The sequence below is a fragment of the Podarcis filfolensis genome, assembly GCF_964270895.1.
Source record: "Podarcis filfolensis genome assembly, chromosome: 8".
NCBI classification, from domain to species: domain Eukaryota; kingdom Metazoa; phylum Chordata; class Lepidosauria; order Squamata; family Lacertidae; genus Podarcis; species Podarcis filfolensis.
The window spans coordinates 39,602,125-39,625,210 of record NC_139611.1 but is presented as its reverse complement, the minus strand read 5'-3'; the positions used below and the strand labels follow the sequence as shown (position 1 = coordinate 39,625,210).

The following is a 23,086-nucleotide window of genomic DNA, read 5'->3' as shown; positions in this document are numbered from 1 at the left end:
GGCCCCATAGCAGAGCACACACTTTTCATGCAGAAGGCCTTTTGCTCAGGCTCTGGCCAGTTCTAAAGATCCTGGACACTCATTGATATGGGGATAGATGAAGCTGCCTGCTTCAGTTTCTCCCAGTTTCTCATTTTTACAATCTTAAGGTCAGTTTACCACAGTTCTATATCAGTTTGTGATTTTTATTTAAAGTTCTCATGAAAATTCATCAGCACTTTAGTGTGTATTCCCCCTAATAGACACATTCTTGCAAGCAACACAATCCCTACTATAATGCATGTTTGAATATTGTTTTCACATATATATGCATTTTTATGCACCGTTCCCTCTGTCTTCTTTTGTCTGGAGAACTGCATTGCAAAATTCAGAGAAGTTTTGGTTCACGTAGTGTTTCAAGAGGTGTGAACTAGGTAGGTTTGCATTAAAATGTGAACCACACTGAATTTCTCTCCCTCTCTTTCCCTCCCCCATTGCTAGTCAGTACTGAGTGAGATGGACATTTAGTAAGGCAGCTTTCATTGTTCCAAATCTAAACCAAACTGTGCAGAAAGGGGTCTGAAGGTGACTAGAACGATCAGGTTTCTCCTTCTTGGAGATATGTGTCAAGATGCTTCAGGCTATTGTATTAGCCAGCTCACTGCCAGTGCCACCTTGGTGTTCTTCTGGTTGCTTTCTTTGTTGATGCTTTCCTTAGTTGCTTTCCTTTGATGTCCTCTCTTAGTCACAGGCTTGGCACTGAACAAAGCTTAGGCACTCTGAGCCCACACCCACTGCCCTCCCAAGGAGGCTGTCTTTGATTATAGGGCTCCAGCATGCTTTTATAGGGTGTCCTGAGCTTGTACGCATAGTGGCACCAGCACAGTTTTTGTGTATGGTGGGGTGGCAGGGAGAGCTGATTCTGAGGAAACTGGCAGAGGGTTACTGAATGGAGCAGAGCAGGTCTGAGCTTCTGCATGTGACCCGTAGTGGGAGAGATAGCTGGCTGTACAAAGGTGCCCTTTGTTTGAGTATGCAGCCGACTAGGTTGTGAAACTTGGTTTTGTCACCCGGGAAGGGGGGAGCAAAGCAAAAGGCAACCCAGGGAAAGGAGGTTATTAAAATTTCCTCCTTGTTTGTTTTATATAACCTCAAAGTGCTTCTGGCAGCCGGCACAGGAAGGAATTACTCATAATTCCTAACATAAACAAGGGACTAGATCGGCTTCAGGCATGAGCTGGCATGGTTCCTCTGGCATCTAGCAGCAATAGAAGCCCTGAGTGTCATGATACCATAGAGAGGATGGAGCACAGCTACTGTGCATCAATCTTGATTTGGTCTAGGAGGCAAAGGTATCTCCTGGATAACACCTGCACCTAAGAATGGCTTTGCGGATTGACGACGTCTCTCTGACTGCTTCCCCTAGACATGGGTCTGAAACACATGGCGGGTAGACCAGCTCCATTTACAAACCGGAGACCTAGCAATGCAGGCAGCTTTGGGAAGGGGCAGTGAATTGCTTTGATATTGGAATCAGCTGTCACCTTCTGGGGGGCGGGGGCTGCTGCATTCTGCAGGTTGGGTGTGTGATTCATACTTGCAAATAACAAACAAACAAATCGTTGTGCCACAAACACTAGTTATTTCAAATAGAAGATAAAATCTTTCAGCATGTTAGAAAGCTAGCGTATTTCTCCCCTGTTGCCTGGTTTCCTGTGTGCAACTGTGAAAACTTTTCTGTGACCTGGTTGGTACATCATGCTAAGTCAAACCATGGTTTAATATGAGTGGAGACTTTGCTCCTCCCCGGATGTTTTGCTGCTGTGCTCAGTCAAGCCATGATGTGGCTTAGCATTTCAGTTGAACCTGGGCTCATGGTCCCACTCTCTCAACACTAACCATGAGCTGTGATCACACTTTGTCCTACAGTTTACAGTTCAAAGTTTCTCCAGGAGAGTTAAACCACAAACCTTGGTTTGAACAACACATGAAGCCAAACCATGGTTTAATTCAGTGCATCAGCAGAACTGGATGGGAGCACAGCGACTGCCATCTCCTCTCTGGGAACCCGCACACCCAATAAACCATGGTTTGGCTTAGCTTGGCCCATGAAGCAGGCTGGTGTGTGTCTACAGTTTGCATAGTGCATTCAAGCCGATTAACAAAACAAATTATTTCCTCTGGGGTTGTCTAGAGGAACCTGTCTGTAATCCCAGCTGTCTGGGCAGAAAGAAAGGTTTTGATGTAGAGCCAATGGGGACTATGGGCTGCCACTTGCTGCAATTGCACTGTGTGTGTACACCGCCTGGCTGCAGGCCAGAAAGCATTCACCTGGTGCTATGAGAGCTACCCAAAGCGTTCAGTCTCAAGACAATAAAGAGTAATTGGAGAATTCCAATTCAGCTACCTCTCTGCTGCTTCAATACCCTGGTATTTTTCTTTTTTCCCTTAAAGTGGACCAGAGAGATCCCTTTTTATCCCTCCCACTTTGCCACCTCAGATAGTTCACCTATGCACAAAAGAACAGCTGGATTAACCAGCAGGCATGCCTGATGGTGCAAAGAGATACAGTAGATAAACAGCTCCCGACAAGGAGGCAGCACCTCTGTGACCATTTTTATTTTTATTTTTCATGACAGCAATTATGGTGCTGAGCCCTAGATGGCAGGAGCCTTTGTTACCTAGGAGCTGTGCCTCTTTGGGAGGTGGGGGTTGCAAAATGCCAGCTGGATGCCGGAGGCTGGCTCAGCCTTGCCCTTTTGTTTCGGCAAAGGTAGCTCGGCCATTGATTCAGGTGGTGCCTCTTGTTTCTCTTTTGTCGCTGACAGCAGAGCAGGAACAGGCAGCCAGGTGCGGCTGTTGAGTTACAACCCGCTGTCACTTTTTGTTGACTCCAGTGTATTGATGTAACTGCACTGATGCAAAGCCCCCAGGGTAGATGGCCTGCCATGCGTGCGTCAGGGGAAGATGTCGCTCCTGCTGCCTCTACCAGTGTGATGTCTGCCGTACACAGAGCTATCTGCGCCAAGAGGACTTTTGTACAGGGACAACCCTGGGGGGAAGCTTGTGTTTTGGAGTGTGCGGGTTGAATTGCAGCATGTCTTGGAAGCTTCTTTTTTTTAAAAGATGGTGTTTCAGAGCAGATGTCTCAGCAAATGTTTAGGTTTTCTATTGTATTCCCGTTTAGAAACCCCAGTTCTCCATCTATCTTTAATTCTTACCTTGCTAGCTTGGTGTATCTTTCCCTCTGCTGCAACCTATAAGGTTGTGGTTCTGCGAACAACAACAACAAACTAGTCTTCTGCAACCTGCATTATGCAAGTTGCAAGTTCTGAAACCTGCACTATGCAAAATTGGGGAAAGGGGGGAAGAAGAAGCATATTGCTTATCTTAGTTTATCTTAGGGCTGTTCAGACAATGAAAAAATGTTTATCTGGTTAATCATCTGGTGTCTTTTAATGTGTCAACTTTTGATTTCGTTTGAATAAATATGTGAATTTAAGAGCTTCAATAAAGGTGCTTTGTTTTGAGATTCTGAAGTATAACATAGCATACGACTTGGCACTTAGCATCAGAACAGTGGGTCATTTTTAGTAGATTTTGCCCTTCCCTCTTACAGTAACATATCAGAAACCAAAATAACACTGATTTTGAAGCTTTTTGAATTAAAATTCATCCTATTGCATTTGAAATAGGCTTCAACAAGTGCACTTAGGTCAGTCTTCAGCATGCTTAATTCTATTCTGAGTTGTAAATAGTTGTTTTACTGGATTTCTCTGTTGCTTGAACCGTACCCCCCTAGTTTATTTTACTCAATCCTTTGCCGTATTGGTAGTTTTTTGGGAGCGAGGGTAAAGAGCCCTCTCCTGGGAAATTCTACTCTTGGCTTTCCTGGTTCTCCCATGTTCTTGAAAAATGCAACGTTAAGCTTTCATGGTTAGAAAAAGTAGAACACCAAAGATAAATTGGAACAACAGCTGATTTTATCTGCGTATTTAGTGCTGTTGTCTTGCAACAAACACTTCAACCGAGTCTTGCTCCTGCAACTGGTGTCTGCCAGTTAAGCCACAGCGATTGCTGTAACAAGGCCAGCAGAGTTGCATCACCAATGGCTCAGTCCCAACCTGAGCCCACGAGCTTTTATCTTTTGTGGCTCAAAGGAGGGGAAGGGAAAGCTAAATTTTCCTGGGGGATTGGTGTTTACATCACCAGAGTTCCATTGTGTGTGCGTGCGCGCGCGGCAGGGTGGGCAGAGGCCAGGAAGAAAGCAGTTGGCAATTTGCTAGTCAAATCTAAGAGAGCTTCTCCAGAGCTATGTTTCCATGGCTTCAGGGGAGTCGAGGTCGTGAATCCTGGGAATGATGAAAGTAATATTCTGCATCCTAGATAGATATCAGAGGCAGGCTGGAGCAAGCATAGAACTGAGGGAGAGGTGTGCAAGTGCATATTGCCGGAAGAGACTTTGGGAGTGCACTCACCAAATGAGTTTATTTTAGATCATAAAAAGAACAGAAGAGTTCTGGAACTTAGTCTCCAGATAAGAAAGCCTCCAATTTTGTGGCAAGGGCGGTGACACCAGATGTTATCAAGAAGTCTCTCTGTCTTCATAGGAAGGCACCCTAAGCTACCATTTCAGAGGTCGGAGGCTAAACCATTATCTTTTCTTGTTCTCTAATCCTGCCCTTAAAACATGGCTTTTGTCATTTCAGCACAGTTTTGTTATGGGCAGTGAGGTGTAGTGGTTAGTGTTGGACAAAGATTGGGGAGGCCCATGTCCAGACCCCAGTACAGTCATGAGGCTAATTGGGTTGCCTTGGCTCTGTCATTATCTCATATTTCTTTCTCCCTCTTTCGTAATATTAGAATGTGAAGGGATTGTCCAGTGAAAATGATAGTTGAAAGATTCAGGACAGGCAAAAAGAAGGTCTTATTTACACGGCACATAGTTAACTTATGGAACTCACCGCCGTAGGATGTAGTGATTGATGGCCACCCACTTGGATTAAACAAGTTCACAGAAAACAAGGCTATCAGGAGCTGGTTGTGTACTATCTTCAGCATACCAGTTGCTGGGGATCACAGGTGTAGAGAGTGCTGTTGCATTCATGTCCTGCTTGTGGACTTCCCAGTGGCATCTGGTTTGCCATTTTGCAGAGTTAGGTGGGCAAATGGTCTGATCCAGCAAGGTTATTACAGTCTTAGCCTACCTCGTAGGGTTACTGAAAGGATAAACTGGGGGGAGGAAAATCCATCTATGCTGCTTTAGGTTCTTTGAAGGGAGAAGACAGGAAATACTAAAAATGAAAAACGTAATAGTATTTTTGCATGCATGAACAAAGCAGTGTGATATTGCTCTCCATCTGAATTTCTAATAAAGCACAGTTTGGGGCTTGGGAAAAGGAGGAGGCCGAGCTTGCAATTGGCAGGAGTACCAGAGATTTGGGGACATGTGTGATTTTTATTTTTTGTATGTGTGTCCACACACACACACACACACACGACACTCTGATGACTGCTTTTCTTTTATCTCCTTGTTTTGGCACGCTGAGCCATTAACTTAATTTAACAGCCATATCTCCGCTACTTAATTAAATAGATGAACTTGTCTTGCAACTGGCAAGCTCCTAATTCATCCCTGAAACAGAATTGGCCCAGTCTGGTTTGCTCTTTATACGCCACTGTCTTTCCTGAGAACAAATGGTCACCTCTTGGAAGTTAACTGCTGACAGAGGTTAAGAATTAATTAGTGGGCATGCATGGCACGATCGTCTTTTTTTTTAAACATGTTGGAAGAAGATCACAGACTGTCCAGGGAGAGTCAACTCTGCACTCCCCCTCCAGCCAGCTTTTCCTTGCTCATATGTCTTCTTTGTAAGGGATGTTCACACATTACATTCAACAACCATATAATCTGTGTACCCATGTACACAAATAGATGAGCTGTCCACTGGTACAGTTATTCCTATGTAACACACGAGTGTAGATTCTGTCAATCTGTGTACACAGTAGTTGAGCTGTGCACATCAACAAGTATGCATACATTCTTTCACACCAACATGTGCACATGTATAGAGACAGCTTGTACTTGGTGTTCAGTGTAATGTGTGAACAAGCCAGTTGTCTTCAGTGATAACTGTAATGCCCCCACAACTGATTAGGAAGCAGCCTAATATGGAGTCAGACCCTTGATCTATCTAGCTCAGAATTGTCTATGTTGTTGGCAGCAGCTCACCAGGGGTCTCTCCATGCCTTATCTGGAGATGCTGGGGATTGAACCTGGGACCTTCTGCAAGCAAAGCAGGTGTTCTGCCATGGAGCTACAGCCCCTCGCCTATGAGAGAAGGGCACCTTGCACAGATAGGCCTAAAACTGGATCTGGGGATCAGTATAGGAAGCTCAACAAGTGTCAGTGTGGAAGGCAAGAGGGTGCCTCTGTTCAGGTCTGCTCCAAGGGCTCCATGTGTTCACAAGAAATTGAGCCCATCCCATGTCATGAAGTACTGGTGAAATGACACAGAGAGTTTACATTATAGAGAGAGGCAACCACTGCATAATGTGAAGCTGCCTTCTGCTATATTATTCCATTGGACTGGCCTTGCCATACTCAGCAACCTGCTCCAGGCAGCACTGGGATGGTGGCAAGGTGGGTGGTGGATAGATGAAGGCAGGGATTTGGGGTCTGAATGGTGCAGTGAGACTTTCTGAAGTGTTGGGCCTGGTTGGAGGATGGCTGTGGTTTGGGGCTCTGCTTCAGGCAGCAAAATGTCTTCTCTGTCTATTCATGCATTGTTTCCTTTTACCAGGGTCTCAAGCAAATAAAGTATTTCCCAGCTTTGCTACCTGAGATAAAAAGTACCCTAATGATGCTGAAGGTTGAACTTGGGGCTTCCTGCGTGCAGCGTAGATGTCCCACCACTGCGGCTTAGAATGGAATTTGAGTGACTCTACTTTTCTGCATTGTACCAAAGCAGGATTTCATTGGGTCCTAAGAGTGGGGGCTCCATGCAGCACTATTATTTGACAACTGTACTGCTGCTATAATGCAGAGATGCCTTTGGTCCTCCATGTATTAGTTACAGTATAGTATTATTATTATTGCTGGACTACAACTTCCATTTCCCCTTACCATTGACTGTGCTGATTGAGGCTGATGGGAAGTGTAGTTCAACAACACTTGGAGAGCCACAGATTGCCTCTCTTTGGCATGAAACATCCTCCTCCAAGGGGAGGGTCAAAGCTAAGTGTTAGAACATGTGCTTTGCATGGAGAACATCCCAGGTTCAATCTGGGGTTCAGGGAGGCCACTGCTTAATTTCTGAAATAGAATGTGATGGGGCTCAATCCGGTCTGACCTGGGTAGAGCGTCAGACCCCAGCATTTCCAGTTAAAAGGAGCAGAAAGCAGGGGGCAGAAAAGAACTCTTTGCCTGATTCCTCTAGAGCTGTTGCCTGCCAACATGATATGAGGCTGCAGGTGAGCAAATTGCCTGACTTGGCATAAGGCAGCTTCCTGTGTTCCTGTGAAGCCTTTCCCCACCCACAAAGCCGCCACAATGACACGCTGAAGCAGTCTGCGGCAAGGGAAGGGCACTCTGTGCATCTTTTTAAACAAGGCCACGGTGTTCTTGTTACTACCCAGGTTCCAGAGCAATTGAAAACTCCTCATTGGATGCTTTTTCTTCATAGCAAGACTATGTTTTCACCTCTGTATGTGAGTGTGTGTATGCGCTACACACACCTCCTTCCCATTGCTGTAAGTGGGGAATCATCTTGTTCATAGAGACAGCTGGGTTGCATTCACACCCTAAGTTGTTTCGCTGTCCCATGGGGTGCCTAACATCCCCACTCCATGAAGTCTGCTATGAAAGTGCGCCTACCCACGGGGCTCCAAGCTGCGTTGAAGTAGGTGGTGTTTTTTTAAAACACACACACACAAACCTAGCAATTACATCATCAGCACCCCCTGAGAGCGTTTACCTCCAAGCGGCTCTGCTTGGGCCTAGGGATTAACAGCGATGAATTATTCAGAAAAGACAGGGGAGGGGAGATGTCAGAAAGACTTGCAGGCTGTGTGGGAATGTATGCGTGTGTACACACACTATTGTATCTCTGCCCAGTGATACTTGCTTGTCCGGAATAAACTTCACTCTGCAGCCAGAAGTATATGGTGCTTCAGGGACACTTGCATGAAACAGCCTTTGATTTGTGATTCCTTCTCCCTGTAGCCAGTTGGAGTATGCAGGACTTGTCAGGGGCAATTACTGGTTTTTTTGTTTGGTCAGGAGTATTCCCTAAAGAAATCAAATGGCTTAAAAAAACCCAAAGCAGAACCACCACCCTTCTTGTGAGCAGCCAGCCTTTGCAGTGACCTGAGCAGCACCGATTATCGCTGGGAATCTCTAACTGACACAGGAACATTCATTAACATTTGAAGTGCAAATGGAAAATTGCTACTTGAACCTTCCACAGTTCACCCGACCAGGCAGCCAGCTGATCAGAGACCTCATTAATACCTCGTCTAATAGGGCAGAAATGGTTACAGGCTTGCAGCGGTGCCATCAAGGTGAAGGGGTGGGAAGGGAGAAGCTTATCAGTATTTTTTAAAAATTAAAAAATTGAATAGTCGCTTGGAAAGCAGGCAAAGGCTGTTTTTATTGTGCAAATGAAACCTGTTCTGTCTGTGCTGAGCCAGCTCCAGTGAGCCATTAGCTTCATGCTTCCTCTCCTTTGTGTACAAACACATATCTTTTCCGTGCTTACCATTCCACATTCATTTACATGCACCCCTTTCCCCCTCACTAGCACAGGTCCACTCACCTATAATTATTCCCCATGCTTGCTCAAACCAGATGATCACAACAGCCTGTTGGTATATAGGCCAAGCATTATCCAGTGCACAATTCAGAGCCCTGATAATCTCAGCTTTTCATTTTTAAAAAACCAAACAAACCCCAAAACAAGTTTCTAGTCCATAAGATTGCAAAGAAAGTCTTAAAGGTATGTAGGACAGTGTTTTCTGAAATCTAGAGTATGGGTGTGTAGGACTCTCAGTAAGCCAAAGCAGAGCATATCTTTTGTAGTTTTTCAGCCCCCCCCCGCCCTTGTTTGAGTATCTTGGTACACACATTTTAGACTGCGTATTTTAGTGTAGAAAGCATTAAAAGCTCTTGTAGGTTGAATCAGGACAGAGGTTGTTTTTTCCATTTTAGTTTAATAAGTCAAAATGCACATGTTAATTGACTTAACGATGCCAGGGTGTCTGTGGTATCAACAATGACGATGTGTGTGTGGCCACGATTAATAGCATAATTGTCACCATGTGTAGCTTCTTCATGATGTTCCCCTCTGACCTCACTGTTTTGCAAACCCTATCCTAGCCATGGGTATATATGTACTTGTAATACAGGACAATGCTCCATGCATTTGATAAAGTCTAATCCACAGAAACTTGAAACCATCATAAACTTGTTAGCCTTTAAGACACTACAGTGCTTCTTGTTGTTTTTGTAGTGACAGACTAGTTTGTCTACCCTCTCCTAAAATGAAAAGCACAGTGACCGGCATTTCTGTTGGCAGAATTAGATGATGGTGCTGTACCTATCAGGTAAATGACATGCATGGTTGTGCTATTTAGCTCTGTCTGTCTTCCCCTTCATCTCCCCTCCCCCAGCACCATCCTTGTCCTCTGCTGCAACCATCCTGGTCTATGATAGATGGAGAAGCAGTGGAAGGCAGCGGTGCCTACTGTCAGTCCAAAAGGCAATGGGGCAGGCAGTTTTCTCATCTTTCAGTCGTAGGTGCTGCAGCTAGACAAGGGCTATTAGAGCTGACAATCATCTGCTTCTTTTTGTGGGTCACCCACTTCTGTCCCACGCAGCTCACTACATGCAAGGATGGTTTTGGAATGCTCTTTCCAGCATCTTCATACATACCATATATTTGAAGCATTTTAAAGCACACACGCACCCACCCTGAAACCTGGGCTCTGCAGTTTACCCCTCACCCTTAACAAATACAGTTCCCAGAATTCTTAGGTGTATGGTGTATGCAGCCCCCGCTCTCTTTTACGCAGTTACAGAGAATGAGAAAACCTTGGTCCGGAAAATGCTGGAGCTGGTTTGCATTCTCCTTCTCCCCCTCCCCTCCCCAAATGCCTGCAGAGTCCTGACATCTAAGAACTGGAAATAACTTTCCAGTCTTTCCTGCTCCTGTTCCGCTCCCTGGTTTTTGATGAGTGGAAAGTTTTCCATACACCCCTGTGGAGTTTCAGTCAGGCTCCTTATGATCAGGAAGCCTGGGAGCCTGATGATTCCTTTGAATCTTTGAAGGATTTGGGACTACTTACACGCTCCTTCCCCTGCCTTTGCTGGCTTCCTAGGCTTCAAGAATGGTTCAGAATTTTACTCCAAGCACCTGAGTTTAAAATCACGCAGGCGGCAGCATCCTCACCCGATTATCTGTCTTGGCCACCCAGGGCTTTCCACTTCCATTCATCATCCCTTATCTGCTTTGGCCAGTCCTGTTTAACTGACTCCCCTCTTCCTTATCCAAGGAACTCACAGCGAGCTTCTTCTATGCACCAAAGAAAAGTCATACTTCCTTTGTTGCTGGAAGGATTTTTTTGGGTGGGGGTGGGAGGCGGGGAATCTATTCCCAGCCGCCTGCTCAGACACAGGAGCAGGCCACCAATCCATCCCATCAGCCCATACAAATCCAAATTATAAGTACAGGGAGGAGGGCCTGTAGCTCAGTGCTCAACCACATGTCTTGCCACACACAAGGTGGGAGGTTCAATCCCTGGCAGCTTTGGGTAACAGAGACTGCCAGCCAGAGTCAACAACACTGAGCTTGATAGACAAATAGTCTGACTCGGTATAAGGCAGCTTCCTGTGTTCTTTCTATCTACAGAGCAGGTCCATTGAATAAGAGATACTGTGGGTGGAAGGAGGGTGCAAATAACTCCAGGGATTCAACACTTGCAAGCCAAGTCCGTGCCTCACCAGCAAGATATCAGAAATAGTCCAGTCTGATCTGGGCATTTAGGCCTACTGGACCCAAGCTGCAGTCTGGGTCCAGGTACTCCCCAAAAGCAAAATTCACCCGATCAATATAGTGGGGTTTTGTTTAGTGATAATTAAAGTGGAGCTAAAGAAATAAACGACCACTTCTGAAGCAGAAGAATGCTTCCCTGCACAATCCTCTCCCATGAGATAGTCACTTAAGCTCTCTTATAAAAAAATCCGCAATTTTACAGCAGAGAGTTCCCAGTTTTGGAACACATGTGCTTTGGCATGGATGAGACATCCATATATGAAACCTAATGAAATGTGCAACACTGAAAGGTGGAACTTCTTTCTCACCATTTGAAACCAGTAAGACAGCAAAGGTTTTACAGCTGCTTAATTATGGCTGGGCCACTGGGGGAGCAGATAAACGTTGTTTTGTGAATCAGAGCCAGACTGTAGGCCACTGGCTGGCTCACCCCTCCTTTTATTTGGGGGGGACGCGACATGTGAGAATTCCATAATATCCCTATGCTGGGACACCTTTCTTAGCTCCAAGGTTTTCAACTCAGACTGCAACTCAGTATGACCAGTTGGGAGGGGGGGGGGAGAGAGAGAGATCATTGTTTGGGGGTGGGGAGGCTTATTGGTAAGGCGTGCAGCATACAGGTGTGTGTTGGAGGGGGGGTACAATACTTTCCTTGCTTGCTGGAGAAAGCAATGCATTTTTAATTGCTTAATTCCACCCCCGCCCCCCACATACTCTTGTATTTACTTGCAGCTGCTGAGCTGTGTAAGAGGCAGGCTGAGTTTATTGGCAGTCTGCTCCAAGCTCATAGAAGTTTATCTCCCGTGCACAAGTACCTCGTGGTGGAGGCCTAGGGGTGTGTGTGTGTGGCAGCCTTGCTTGGAAGGAGGCAGCCTCCATGCTGAAACACCTTGCTCCTCAACGGGCTATTAAGCAAGGAGGCAGCTCTTGAATTGGGCAGATAATGGCTTTGATTTCCCCCTCCTTCCTCATCATAGCAGCTGGTGAACGTATCTGTCTTTGTGCATATTATCGACACAAAGCATCAAGACCTTTCTTCCCCTCCACTCCTCTTAAAAAGGGAACTTGAGGGGTTCTTTTAAAAAATGGCAGTATTATGTAGGTTATCTATATGTATGTGCATTTCATCTTTCTGCTGGAAACAAAGCAACCGGGAACCCATTGCAGCAGCAACATCAGAGCTGGTTAAGTCAATTCTGAGACCTGAATGTGGGTGATGCAGAAATGGGTTGATCAGACCTCTTTCACAGGGAGAAGTGGCCATGCACTTGTTTCATCATATGCCTGGCTAACAGCGCAACTGTTCACATTTATTGGGCCACTTGTGGCTGTTTTGCAATGAAGCTGTCCGCTTTTGCTTATTTTTAAAATCTGTTTTTTATCTATAATTATTTTACATTATTTTGTGCACTGCTTAGATATTGTTATTTTGTTGTAGTCTAAATAAATAAATAAAGCTGTGGTCAGTTTTGCAAGCCATGCTGGGGTGGGGGGAACAGTGCAGGAACCCCAAAAATGATTTCACACGATGCAGATCTCATCAAGCCTGTATGCATTTGACCACATGGACTGGCTTTTTAGTTTATTGTCATTCTCAGATTTGGGATTCTCCGTGAAATCTATGTGTGTTTTTTTTACAAAGTTGAGGGAGGTAGCATTTGGATGATCTTCCTGCTTTGGGATCTGGAGTTGACGTTGTACTCTGCCTCTTGCAGAGGTATGCCCTGCACCCCAATATAAAACCTCGGTCAAGCTGATAAGAGAGAAAAGTGGGGCGATTTTAAAAAGAGGATTTTTCTCCCTGACCTGCCTCCTCCCTGCTCTGAGCGGCTTTGGCCTCATCATCTCGTAATTAGAGCCATGTTTTATTCATGAGCCAGGTCGAGCGGATCAGGGGGCCAAGACGTGCCCTATTGATATAAATAACCCTCTTCATTCCCCTCCCGCGGGATGACACCCGACGAAGGAAGCCAGCCACTCTGGAGCAGAGGTCTGCGAGTGGCGTTAGAGGCCTGGCTGTGACTTGAGTCGGTTTTAGAAATCCTGATGGATGTCTTCATTTCACTTAATCAAAGGTCAGTGGCGGCAGGAAATCTTTGCTGAGTACCTCCTGCTTAATGAACGCTTGAGGTGGCTGCACTTTCCCCTCTGGGCTTATTGGCTGACACAGTCTTGTGCTCAGTTGGATGTACAGGGCAAGAGAGGACTGTTTCTGTCCTCTCTCCAAATCACAGGCACTTGGGAACCAGAACAAGGGGACCTTGGAACACAGCGTTAGGACCTTGAGGAGGACAATGCGACCTTTTTCAGAATGTTATTGAAGGAGTTGTTGATCATGGTGTGTATTGGGTCTGTAGTAGTTATCTCTGGGAACAGGTTTAGCAAAACTGTGCCACTGAAAAATGAAAGATGGATTTACTTTTAACTGTTTTTATTTTTTCTGTATTTTGTATTTTTTGTTTCTTTTTTATTTTTATTTCGTTTTTACTTTTGTAACTCTTTTTGAAACTCTAATAAATATCATTTAAAAAAAAATGTTGGTGAGTTATTTGCAGGGCAGTATAGATGTGCACAGTACTGGAAGCTGCACCTTTCAATAGAGGCACTATGCCTGGCAAAGGTACATGCCGGTGTGTTTATCTGTCCCTTTCTTTGTTCGCTGAACTACTTGTTCCTTTTGCTTCTACTAATAGCTTTCCAGAAGTGATACGTATGTCTGAATTTGGTAAATGAGGCTGCAGCCCTGCTCCAGGCAAGTGAAACCAGAGTGTCTGGGATGATTAGGGATCTAAGGGAAGGCAGGCGAGGTTGAACCTCAGGGTGCCCCTGTGCATTACTGGATATGCCAGGCGTAGGTGGATTGCTCTGAGCAGAACATGTAATTCATATGAAACAGGCGGGTCTTGTGTCCTTTCAACACCTTCCTCCTTCTGCCACTCCATCTTTCCTCCTGTGTTCAGCATTTTCTGGATTTCCCCAGAAAAGCAGATGATGTGGTAATGCTCAGCTCAACTATGTGACTGGAATGTATAGCTAGGGCTGCTTGCATATACTCCTTGTTTGTTTGATGCGAACTGTGTGATGAGTACAGTTGTACAAAATGTGCATAGTTGCATTATTTCTCTTACTTTGCATAATTCTGCCTAGTTTGCAGAATTCTGGTGTGCTATTTATGGGAGGGGCAAGAACACTGAAGCCACACCTCCAGCCAACCACTGTTACGGCATCTGAGGTTGCAGCAGGCATTGCCAACATGCTTCCAAGCATGTCTCCACCACCATAGGAGGTAGCAACTTTTTTTCAAAAAGAATGAAATCCAAGTTTTCTGGAAGCTGAATTGAGCACCCGCTTCTGCGTTCAGTGCTTCTTCTACTCTTCTGTAGAACTGCAGCATAGAATGGGAAGACTTAACTTCAGGCAGCTAACTCTTCCAAGTATATTGAGTTCAGAAAGTTCTTAAGCAGACACAACACAGTGGCTATGTGATTCTGGGTGGTGTGTTGGGAGATTGTTGACAAAGCAGGTAGAAGATGGGGAGATGGTTTATTGTGGCATTAGACAATGACGGACAGGAAGGGGTTTGAGGAAAGGCATGGGATGCTTTCATGTTTGATGTGACTTGACCTGTTGCAAGATTTGTGATTCTCCTCCTTTCTGCAAATATGGGTCAAAGTGGAGAAAGGAGATGGAACACGGGAACAGAGCAAGCTGCCTTATATCAGGTCTGACCATTGCTCAATCTTGTTCAGTGTTGTCTGCACTGACTGGCAGTAGTTCTGGATTTTAGGCAGGGGCCTTTCCCAGCTCTGCAAGGAGACATCAGAGATTGAACCTGGGATTTTTTGTGGGCGAAGCATGTGCTGTACCACTGAACTGCGTCCCTTTCCCAGATGCAGTGTTCTTAACCTGGCACTCACTTAGCCACCCACTCCTTGGCAAAGGCAGTGGAGCTATTGTGGAAGGCTTAGGTGAGCTTGCCCAGCCCTCGCCTACACTGCAGGTGTTTGGAAAGTGTACCTGCCTCCAGGCCTTGGCCCTCTTTCCACATGGCCATTTAGAAAAGCAGCAGAATCCAAGGAGGCTGCCTGTTGCTAATTTTGGTGGGCTGCCAACGTGAGAGTTTCAGGTTCTCCTGCCTCTAACTGCCTTCCCCCACTCATGTTGGCTTCCTGAGACTGTGGACAGAGGAGGCCTTTCTCAGCCTTCCCACCTAAGATCCTTGAACTTGGGGCTGGGGAACCTGCTCCCACCAGCCCCAGGCAGTGTGCCCAGTGACTCAGGGCTGATGTGAGTTGTAGTCCAACAACAACTGGAAGGCTACATATTCCCCAGTGGGGAAGCCAGGGATTTTAATCTTTGAGCACATCCACAAAGAGAAAAATGGGGGCATTTGGGGAGACATTTAGGAATTTGAGACCAGCCAGTGGTAGATGTTAGGAAGTCTCTATACTTTATCCAGTTACTTGTTTCATGTGAATGCTGCAATTCCCAGGTGTTAGTTGGGCACACCTTTAATAGTACTAGAGATGAGATGGGGGGAGAGGGCTCCTATCATTCTCCAAGGATGCCTCACTGCCTGTCTTGTGAGTAGCAGGTCGTGCAACTCCTCTGGGCATTGGGCAGGGCAACCTCTTAAAAGAAACTCAGTACTCAGGCAGGTGCTGCATAGGGCGTGACAGAAAGGTTTTTATATTTAGATTGGAAGGATGCTGAACTGAGTGATCCTGCCTCATGGATGCCTAGAAACACTAACTCATCTTTTGGAGTTTGCATTTACTCATAAAAGAGACAGATTTTTCACACTGTCCAGATAACTCAGGCAGGGCTGCTGTTCCTTTGATGTGGTACCATCTTACACACTAGAGGGCACCAGTGAGCCCTTTTTTCTTCCCGAGAGCAATTTCTGAAGTTTCCATTTAACATGGGCGGGGAGAGGTGGCTAATGTTTTTACTGTGGTGGAGGAGGAGGTTATAATTCAAACTGTGGATTTAGGAACATAAGAAGAGCCCTGCTGGCCCAGACCTCCAGCACCCTGTTTGCCACAATGATTGGCAAAGCATGAAGGAAATAGATATTTCATATTGTTGTTTATGGTGGTTACTTTTCACTGATGAGGCTCATAGCCACTGGCAGGACATCTTCTGCGATTTTGCCTTTTCAAGCCACCAAAGCCCAGCACCACCTCTTATGATAGTGAATTCCACCACATGGTTCTATTTAGTGTGAAATTCTGGGTGCTTGTGTAGATTTGTATCTTATTTATTTCAATGATTCATATAATGCTTAACACTCTAGTTTCTAAGGGGTGTCACTCCAGAATCTACTGTTCAACAGCTGCATTGAATAACCACAACTTGGGTAACATTCTCTCCACTTTCTCCTTACCATCTTTTTTGCTTAACTAAAGAGTTCCAAACACATATAGCATTCCTTGCACCTGCTGAGCTCTATTGTTTTTTAAAAGATCATTTCATAATTCTTGTTTTTCAGTTAATCAAGTGTCTCTTTGAGCATGTTGTATCCAGAAGGAGCAATGGTATGGCTTACAGATGTGTGCTGGCTTGCCATCAGATGGCCTCAAGTTGCACTTGTTGCCTTCCTTGATTCCCTTGGGGAGTAAAAAAATCTAGGTGGTTGTGGAGGATGTTGCAGGTTTAATAGCCTCGCCACCTGGAGCATGACCCCCTGGCTCTGGGGCTGAAGCGCTCAGGTTCAATCCCCTGTCTAAAATCCTAGATGGACCAATGAGTCTTGACTCACTATAAGGCTGCTTCCTATGTTTCTTTGTCTTCTGAGGGTTCGGGAGTGGGTCCTTCCTGCTGAAGAAAGATACAATAAAAAGGCTGAAGGACTGGCCTGAACATCCCCTGCTCCTCCTGGCAGAAGCAATCCTGAGCGATGGGCAGATGCTGCTCTTGCCAAGGGGCCAGCCTGCGACATGATCTCCTGAAAAAGACTGTGTCATAGCAATTATTACCTTTGCTCACCCTTAATAAGAATAATATTGACTGGTTTCATTTAAAAACCTTTGGCCTGTCCAAGATATCTGCTCATCTGAGCCTGACTTGTGGCTGAGCTGCCTCACCTCATTTCTATGTCAGTCCAAAGGGCATTTGGCAAAGGCAAGGAAGCGCTCTCTCTCTCTCTTCTTTTCCCTTGTGCCATTCAGGCAGCGCAAAGGGCTCTCCAGAAAGGACACTCCCCCCCCTCCATAAGCTTGTGCACTCAATACACAAGGAGTGAACAATAGCTCATTTTCTGTGAGGCAGCTCTTAAGTACCCCTCCTGCTGCCCAGCACCATTTTTCCTTCCCATTAGCAAGCCCTGGAGGGCTGGCACACCGTAGACGTGAGCGATGTACAAAGGATGGCGGGGGAGAGAGAGAGCTCTGAGCTGGCACCCAGGCAGAGGGCGTGGGCAAGGCAAGCCATCCCTGAAAAACAAGCCCAGCAACAGCCACTGCTTACTGCTCTGCTTTCCTGGAACTGGCATTTTCCCTTGGGCAGATGTGCCAATGTGGATCCAGTAGGGCCATCTTGCATCTCTGGGAATTGGGTCATACCTGCTGAAAGCGACAAACTGAGTCACAGAGCAAGAAATGGTTGGCCCTGGGCTGCTGAGAGGCAACTTGGCAGGTTGGGAACAGGTGGTGTTTGATTCCTGCCTAGGCCCTTAGGATCCTCCTGCACTGGCATTCTGAGATAGTGGTGATTTGAATAACCACCAGAAACAGGACTCAGTCCAATCTTAAGTGAGTGGAGCATTGTTGGACCTGCCTCTTGGGAGGTGTTTTGTCAGCTGTGGGATACGGGTGCACACTGTGGTCTAAACCACTGAGCCTCATGGGCTTGCTGATCAGAAGGTCGGCAGTTCGAATCAGCACAATGGGGTGAGCTCCCGTTGCTCTGTCCCAGCTTCTGCCAACCTCACAGTTTGAAAGCACACCTGTGCAAGTAGATAAATAGGTACTGCTGCAGCGAGAAGGTAAACGGCGTTTCTGTGTGCTCTGGCACTCGTTGCGGTCCTCTATGTGGTTTAGTCATGCTGGCCACATGAACCCGGAAAGCTGTGAGATGAGCGCCACACCCCATAGTCGCCTTTGACTGGGCTTAACCATCCAAGGGTCCTTTACCGTTTACCTTTACCTTGCCAGTTCACTGTGTAACTTTCAGCAAAGCGGCCTCAGTTTGCTCTCTGTAAAGTGGGGAGCGGCAGTGATCAACCTTGCAGAGTTATTGTGAGGGCACACTCGGGAACAACTGTAAAGCGCTTTACTAAATATTGATTCTGTGGTGAATGACTGTAGCTCCAACGTTTCTAGCTTAAAAGCCCTCTCCCTATGCTGGCTTGGCTGACTGTGGTTACTTGCAGACGATGGGGAAATCACTCTGCATATACTCATGTGCTGCTTTCTGCTTCAGTGTTACTTCACATCCTCTAGGTCTGATGGGTCCTGGGGATAGGGGCAAATGCAAGGAACTCCCTTCTTTCCTTCATGTTCTCAGCTATCAGTGTTGCATAACATCATCTGCTAACATGGTTTCCGTGCTAGGGAACCATTCTGGGCTTCCAGAATGTCACCCTCCCTCTCACCTACATTTGGGTTAAGCTTAGGGAGAGCAAAGGCAGAGCCTGATTTTTTGAAACTAAGCCCAGCTTCTCTTGAGAGAAACAATTCTCCTCTAGAGCTTTATGTAATTAAAAAAAAAAAATCAAATTGGCAAGCCACCCCTCCCTCTGTTCCTGCTCAATGATTGGCCTATAATTGCAGGTTTATTGGCTGTTCAGCTATTGTGTAATGACATGTTTGCAAATTAATTTTTATGGCTCATGCCATTAGCATATACGGTAGAGGAGGGGTTAGTATTAATTACCACCGTTGTTAGGGTAATCCTAGCAAATTAAAAACCTATAAAAGAATGACAGTTGACGGCACACAGGATTGTGAGGGGCAGGAACAGGAGTGATGGGGATAGATGGGTGATTGGCTTAAGCGACCATAGGCGGTGCTGCCTTATACCGAATTCATCTAGTTTAGTATTGTATATACTGCCTGGCAGCTGCTCTGCAGAGTTTCAGACAGGAGTCTCCGCCAATCCTACCTGGAAGTGCCAGGGATTGAACCTGGGACATTGTACATACAATTCAGATGTTCCACTACCAAGCTATGTTGCTTCCCCAAATACTGTATGTGTTCATCATCAGTGGGAAGTCCAGGTTGGAAGATGTTGCTCTGATCACACAGGTAATTTATAGGCACAATGAGCTCTGAGACACGGGTGGAGTTTCTGTGCTGAAAAGAGCCTTTCCTCATTCATTCCAAGGGCAGAACACATTCCTTGCCCACAGAGATTCTGTGAAACATGCCTCTGTGCATGCATTGGAAGGAGTATTTAGATTTGGGGAGCGCAAAAACATGTGATGCAGATAAACTCCTGCCCTTCTTAATTCTGTTGGGTCTCATGTATTCTGTGGGATTTGTATAGCTGAAGAACAAGGATGCTCCATTTAGCAGCATGCAAGGATCAAATCTCATGCAACCCAGATAGAAGAGGAAACAACATTCTTGGAAGTAAACCTGCATTGGTTTAGTGGCCTAAACTGCACCCTATTAAAATACTGCTGGGGAATAATCCTGTGACTTTTTTTGTTTGTTTGTTTGTTTGGTTTTTTAAGTAAAATAAAATAAAATTACTTGGTCTCTGGGGCACCTTAAAAGACCAACTTTTAAGAGCATCTGTTTTTGTATTTCAGCAGGGATGTGATAGATTCCTTTTTCACTGTAAAATCTGGTGGAAGAAATTAAGGTATATCACTTATAAGAGAAAGATTCCACTGGGGCATTTCCTCTTTAAAATTCAACCGATTGCCCTTCTATGCTAGCTAGTTGTTTTTATTGATTTGAGCAGCTGCCAACATTGACTGCAGTTGTTGCAAGTTCCCATACCTGAGAAGAAACAAGTTAGGTCCAAGCTAGGTGGGATGTCAGGAGAGCTGTGAATGGATCTCCTTTTTTTCCCATTACCAAAGGGAAGAAAGCCGGGTGTGTGTTGTTGTTTTTTTTTAAAAAAACTCTTACCACCATGCCATTTTCACAATTTGAAGTCCCCCCCCCTACAAAAAAATTGCTTGTGGGGTGGGGAGACATACCGTAGGTTGCATTAATAGCATGCCATTAAAGAGCTTTTTTAATGCATGGCTTCCTCCAAAGAATCCTGGGAACAGTAGTTTATTAAGGATGCTGGGAATTTTAGCTAGATAAACTATAGTGCCCAGAATTCTTTGGGGTAAGCTGTTTGTGTTAAATGTATGTTAAATGCACTTTAGATGCAAGGTGTGGCTGTGACCCCAAAGATACGCATATGTTACATATATGTCTTCTTCCATGAGCTAATAGCAACTGGCATGGGGTGGGTGTGTGTGGTGTGTGTGTGTGCAATTTGCAACAGGCTAACTCCTGCTTAGCATTCTGATTCATTTCTTCCACCCAGGTTGTTTTACGTTTGGGGAAAATCCTGGAAGATCAAGTCGTGATCTATTGACATCACATCTAGTTTGGCCTTTCATCTATTTAGGGCACTACCTCCTTAAATAACCTGATTTGTTTGAATCCAAGGCCTGACTAGTGTCATAGCCCTCCCCCCACTTGGGTCAAATTGACTGCTTCCGCCACCCTGGTGGAGGGATCATAGCTCAGTAGTAGCTGCTTTACAGGCAGAAGGTCCCAGGTTGATTCCCAGACAAGGCTGGGAAATACTCCTGCCTTGAAACCCTGGAAAAGAATGGTTTATATGAGTTAAATGCTGGAGATCTTGAGGCAGGATGGACTTCACAGTTTTTTTGGTCTGTTCTGACTTGGACAGGACACATACAAGGGTTTTAAAGAGAGTCAACTGCAGTTTTGTTTCTGAGTGTTGTGGGAGATGTGTGTGTATGTGTTTGCACCCCCCCCCCTTTGCCCCCCATCTCCTGTGGTCAAATAGCTTTTGCAGGGTTTGTGGGTTTTTTTGCAACTGTACAGAAGCCTGTTTTACCATAGGCAAAAACAGCAAGAGGGTGGTCTGCTCCAGGAGTGGCAATCCATCTCTTCTACCTGCCTTCAGTATTTGTTTCCAGCTTCAGAATGGTACTGCACGATTACAACAATTCTCCCCTCTTGGGGAGACTTGCTTTCAGTATAGTTTTTACAGCCTCTTCCCCTCCCCTTTGCTGTTTGGTGAAATGATGTCGAGATCTGACAGTGATATATGGGCAGACTGTGGCTTCGTGGGTGGAGGAGTTACTTGCTTGTTTTTAATTGCAGACCATTCTCTCAGGAGCTTGGTTCTGTCTGCAGAAGCTTGGGGGTTGTTGTTTTTGCTTGGGACTGGGTGGCCCACGCAAGGGAGAGGTGGGTGACACTTGCATGCACCCTTCCCCCCACCAAGCCGGCAGTCTTCCCCGGGGCTGCCGCCTTAAGCTGTTTGAAGGGCGCCTCATGACCAGCACAGGATGTGGCTTCCCTTTGCAATGCTGAGATATCGCACATTTGCCATCTTGAATTTGGGTGTCAAGAGCAGGCCACAGCTGTCAGAGGAAGAGCAGGATGGTGGAGAGGCTCAGAAATCCCGAATGCAAGTAGGTTCACTCCCCAGTAAACCAATTCCTATCACCTTCTGCCTGGTGATGCCTAATTTGGTTAAACAAACTGCAGCCATTTTTGCCTGCTTATTAACCACTGTGGATATTTTAAGGTAATCTGGTCTGCAACTTGCATCTAAGTGCTGGGGCTGATCTGCAGGTGTTACCAGGTGGGCAAATGGGAGATTAGCAGATTAAATCATATACAAGTTTCTGTTGTTGTTTTTTAATTCTGCTTAGCAGTATTGATTCCTTTGAAACATGCACGGTGGTTAAATTTCAGATTCCTTGCCTTGAAATTCAAGAGTGTATCCTCTCTCTTATTCCTGAGAGCCCTCCTGGCCCACAGTTTTCATGTTCCAAGAAGCTTTAATGCTCAAAGGCTTGGGGTTGCAAGGAGAATTTAGAAAGGAGAACACAGTTATCTGTAAGTTTAGGTTAACTCTCTCTGTGGTGTGCATTCCATATTTCTATGATGGAAACAAAGACAGTGGTGGGTCAGCCTTTGCCTACTCTCTCTGTTCAGGTTTGTATTACATGGGCCACACAATAGGGTGGGATGGGACATGGGCGTAACCGGGAATTTTTTTGGGGGGCTAGGCTTTTGTTTGAGGGGAGCAGAATCTCAAATTTGTATTGATTTGTACTGATATAGGGGCTAGCTGCCCCCCTGCCCCCCTTGGTTACACCCTTGGGGTGATGGGAGCCAACTAGCCTTCCAAATTGTGGCAGAGTACAATCAGTGTTTCATCCCAGAAGCAGCAGGTTAGGAACTGTGTCAGTTTTGCCAAAGGCTGCTAGCTGGAAAGAGCTTTTAGGGCAGGTTTATGACTCTGGGGAGACCTGCCTCTCCCCTCCCTCCCTCTCAAGATAGTTAACTCTAGTCCTGCTATTCTTCTCAGTCTTTTGTATTCAAAGCAGGGAGGCTTCCTCACAGCAAAGGACAAAGTTCTCCTCTTGGGTCTTACTCCCCCTTTTAAAGGGGGGGTTCAAGCAGCTTGTGCATTGTGTGTGTGTGCGTGCGCATGCCTGTGTGCGTGCGTATGCATGTGTAGGGGGGAATGTTATTATTTGCCCCCCTGGACCAACAGCTGCTGTACATGGAAAACTGGAGCCAAGGAGAAGGGGCAACCTGGTGAAGACATAGGCAGAAGGGGACGAGTGGGTAGAAAAAGCTATTTCACTACTTCTTTTTGAGGTCCTTCCCAGGCCCGAACCCACTGTGTTGTTTTACACACACTCTCTCTCTCTCTCTCTCTCTCTCCCACCCCCCCACCCCCTCACACTCTCTCCTATGGGTTTGTTTCATTGGTGTTTAGCTTTTCATGCCCTGGAAGGTCAGATGCGGAAACTCTTATTATAAATCCATCCTTTGGTCAACCTTTTGCCTTTCGTGTGTCCCCTTTCTTCTTTTTTTAAAAAAGCAGGGCAATTT

General features: G+C 45.8%; 1 protein-coding gene across 5 annotated transcripts in view; it reads left to right on the top strand.

The window, feature by feature from the left end:
* GSE1 (Gse1 coiled-coil protein) overlaps positions 1 to 23,086 on the top strand; it is a 428,548-nt gene that overhangs the window by 279,519 nt on the left and 125,943 nt on the right. The window lies entirely within an intron of this gene.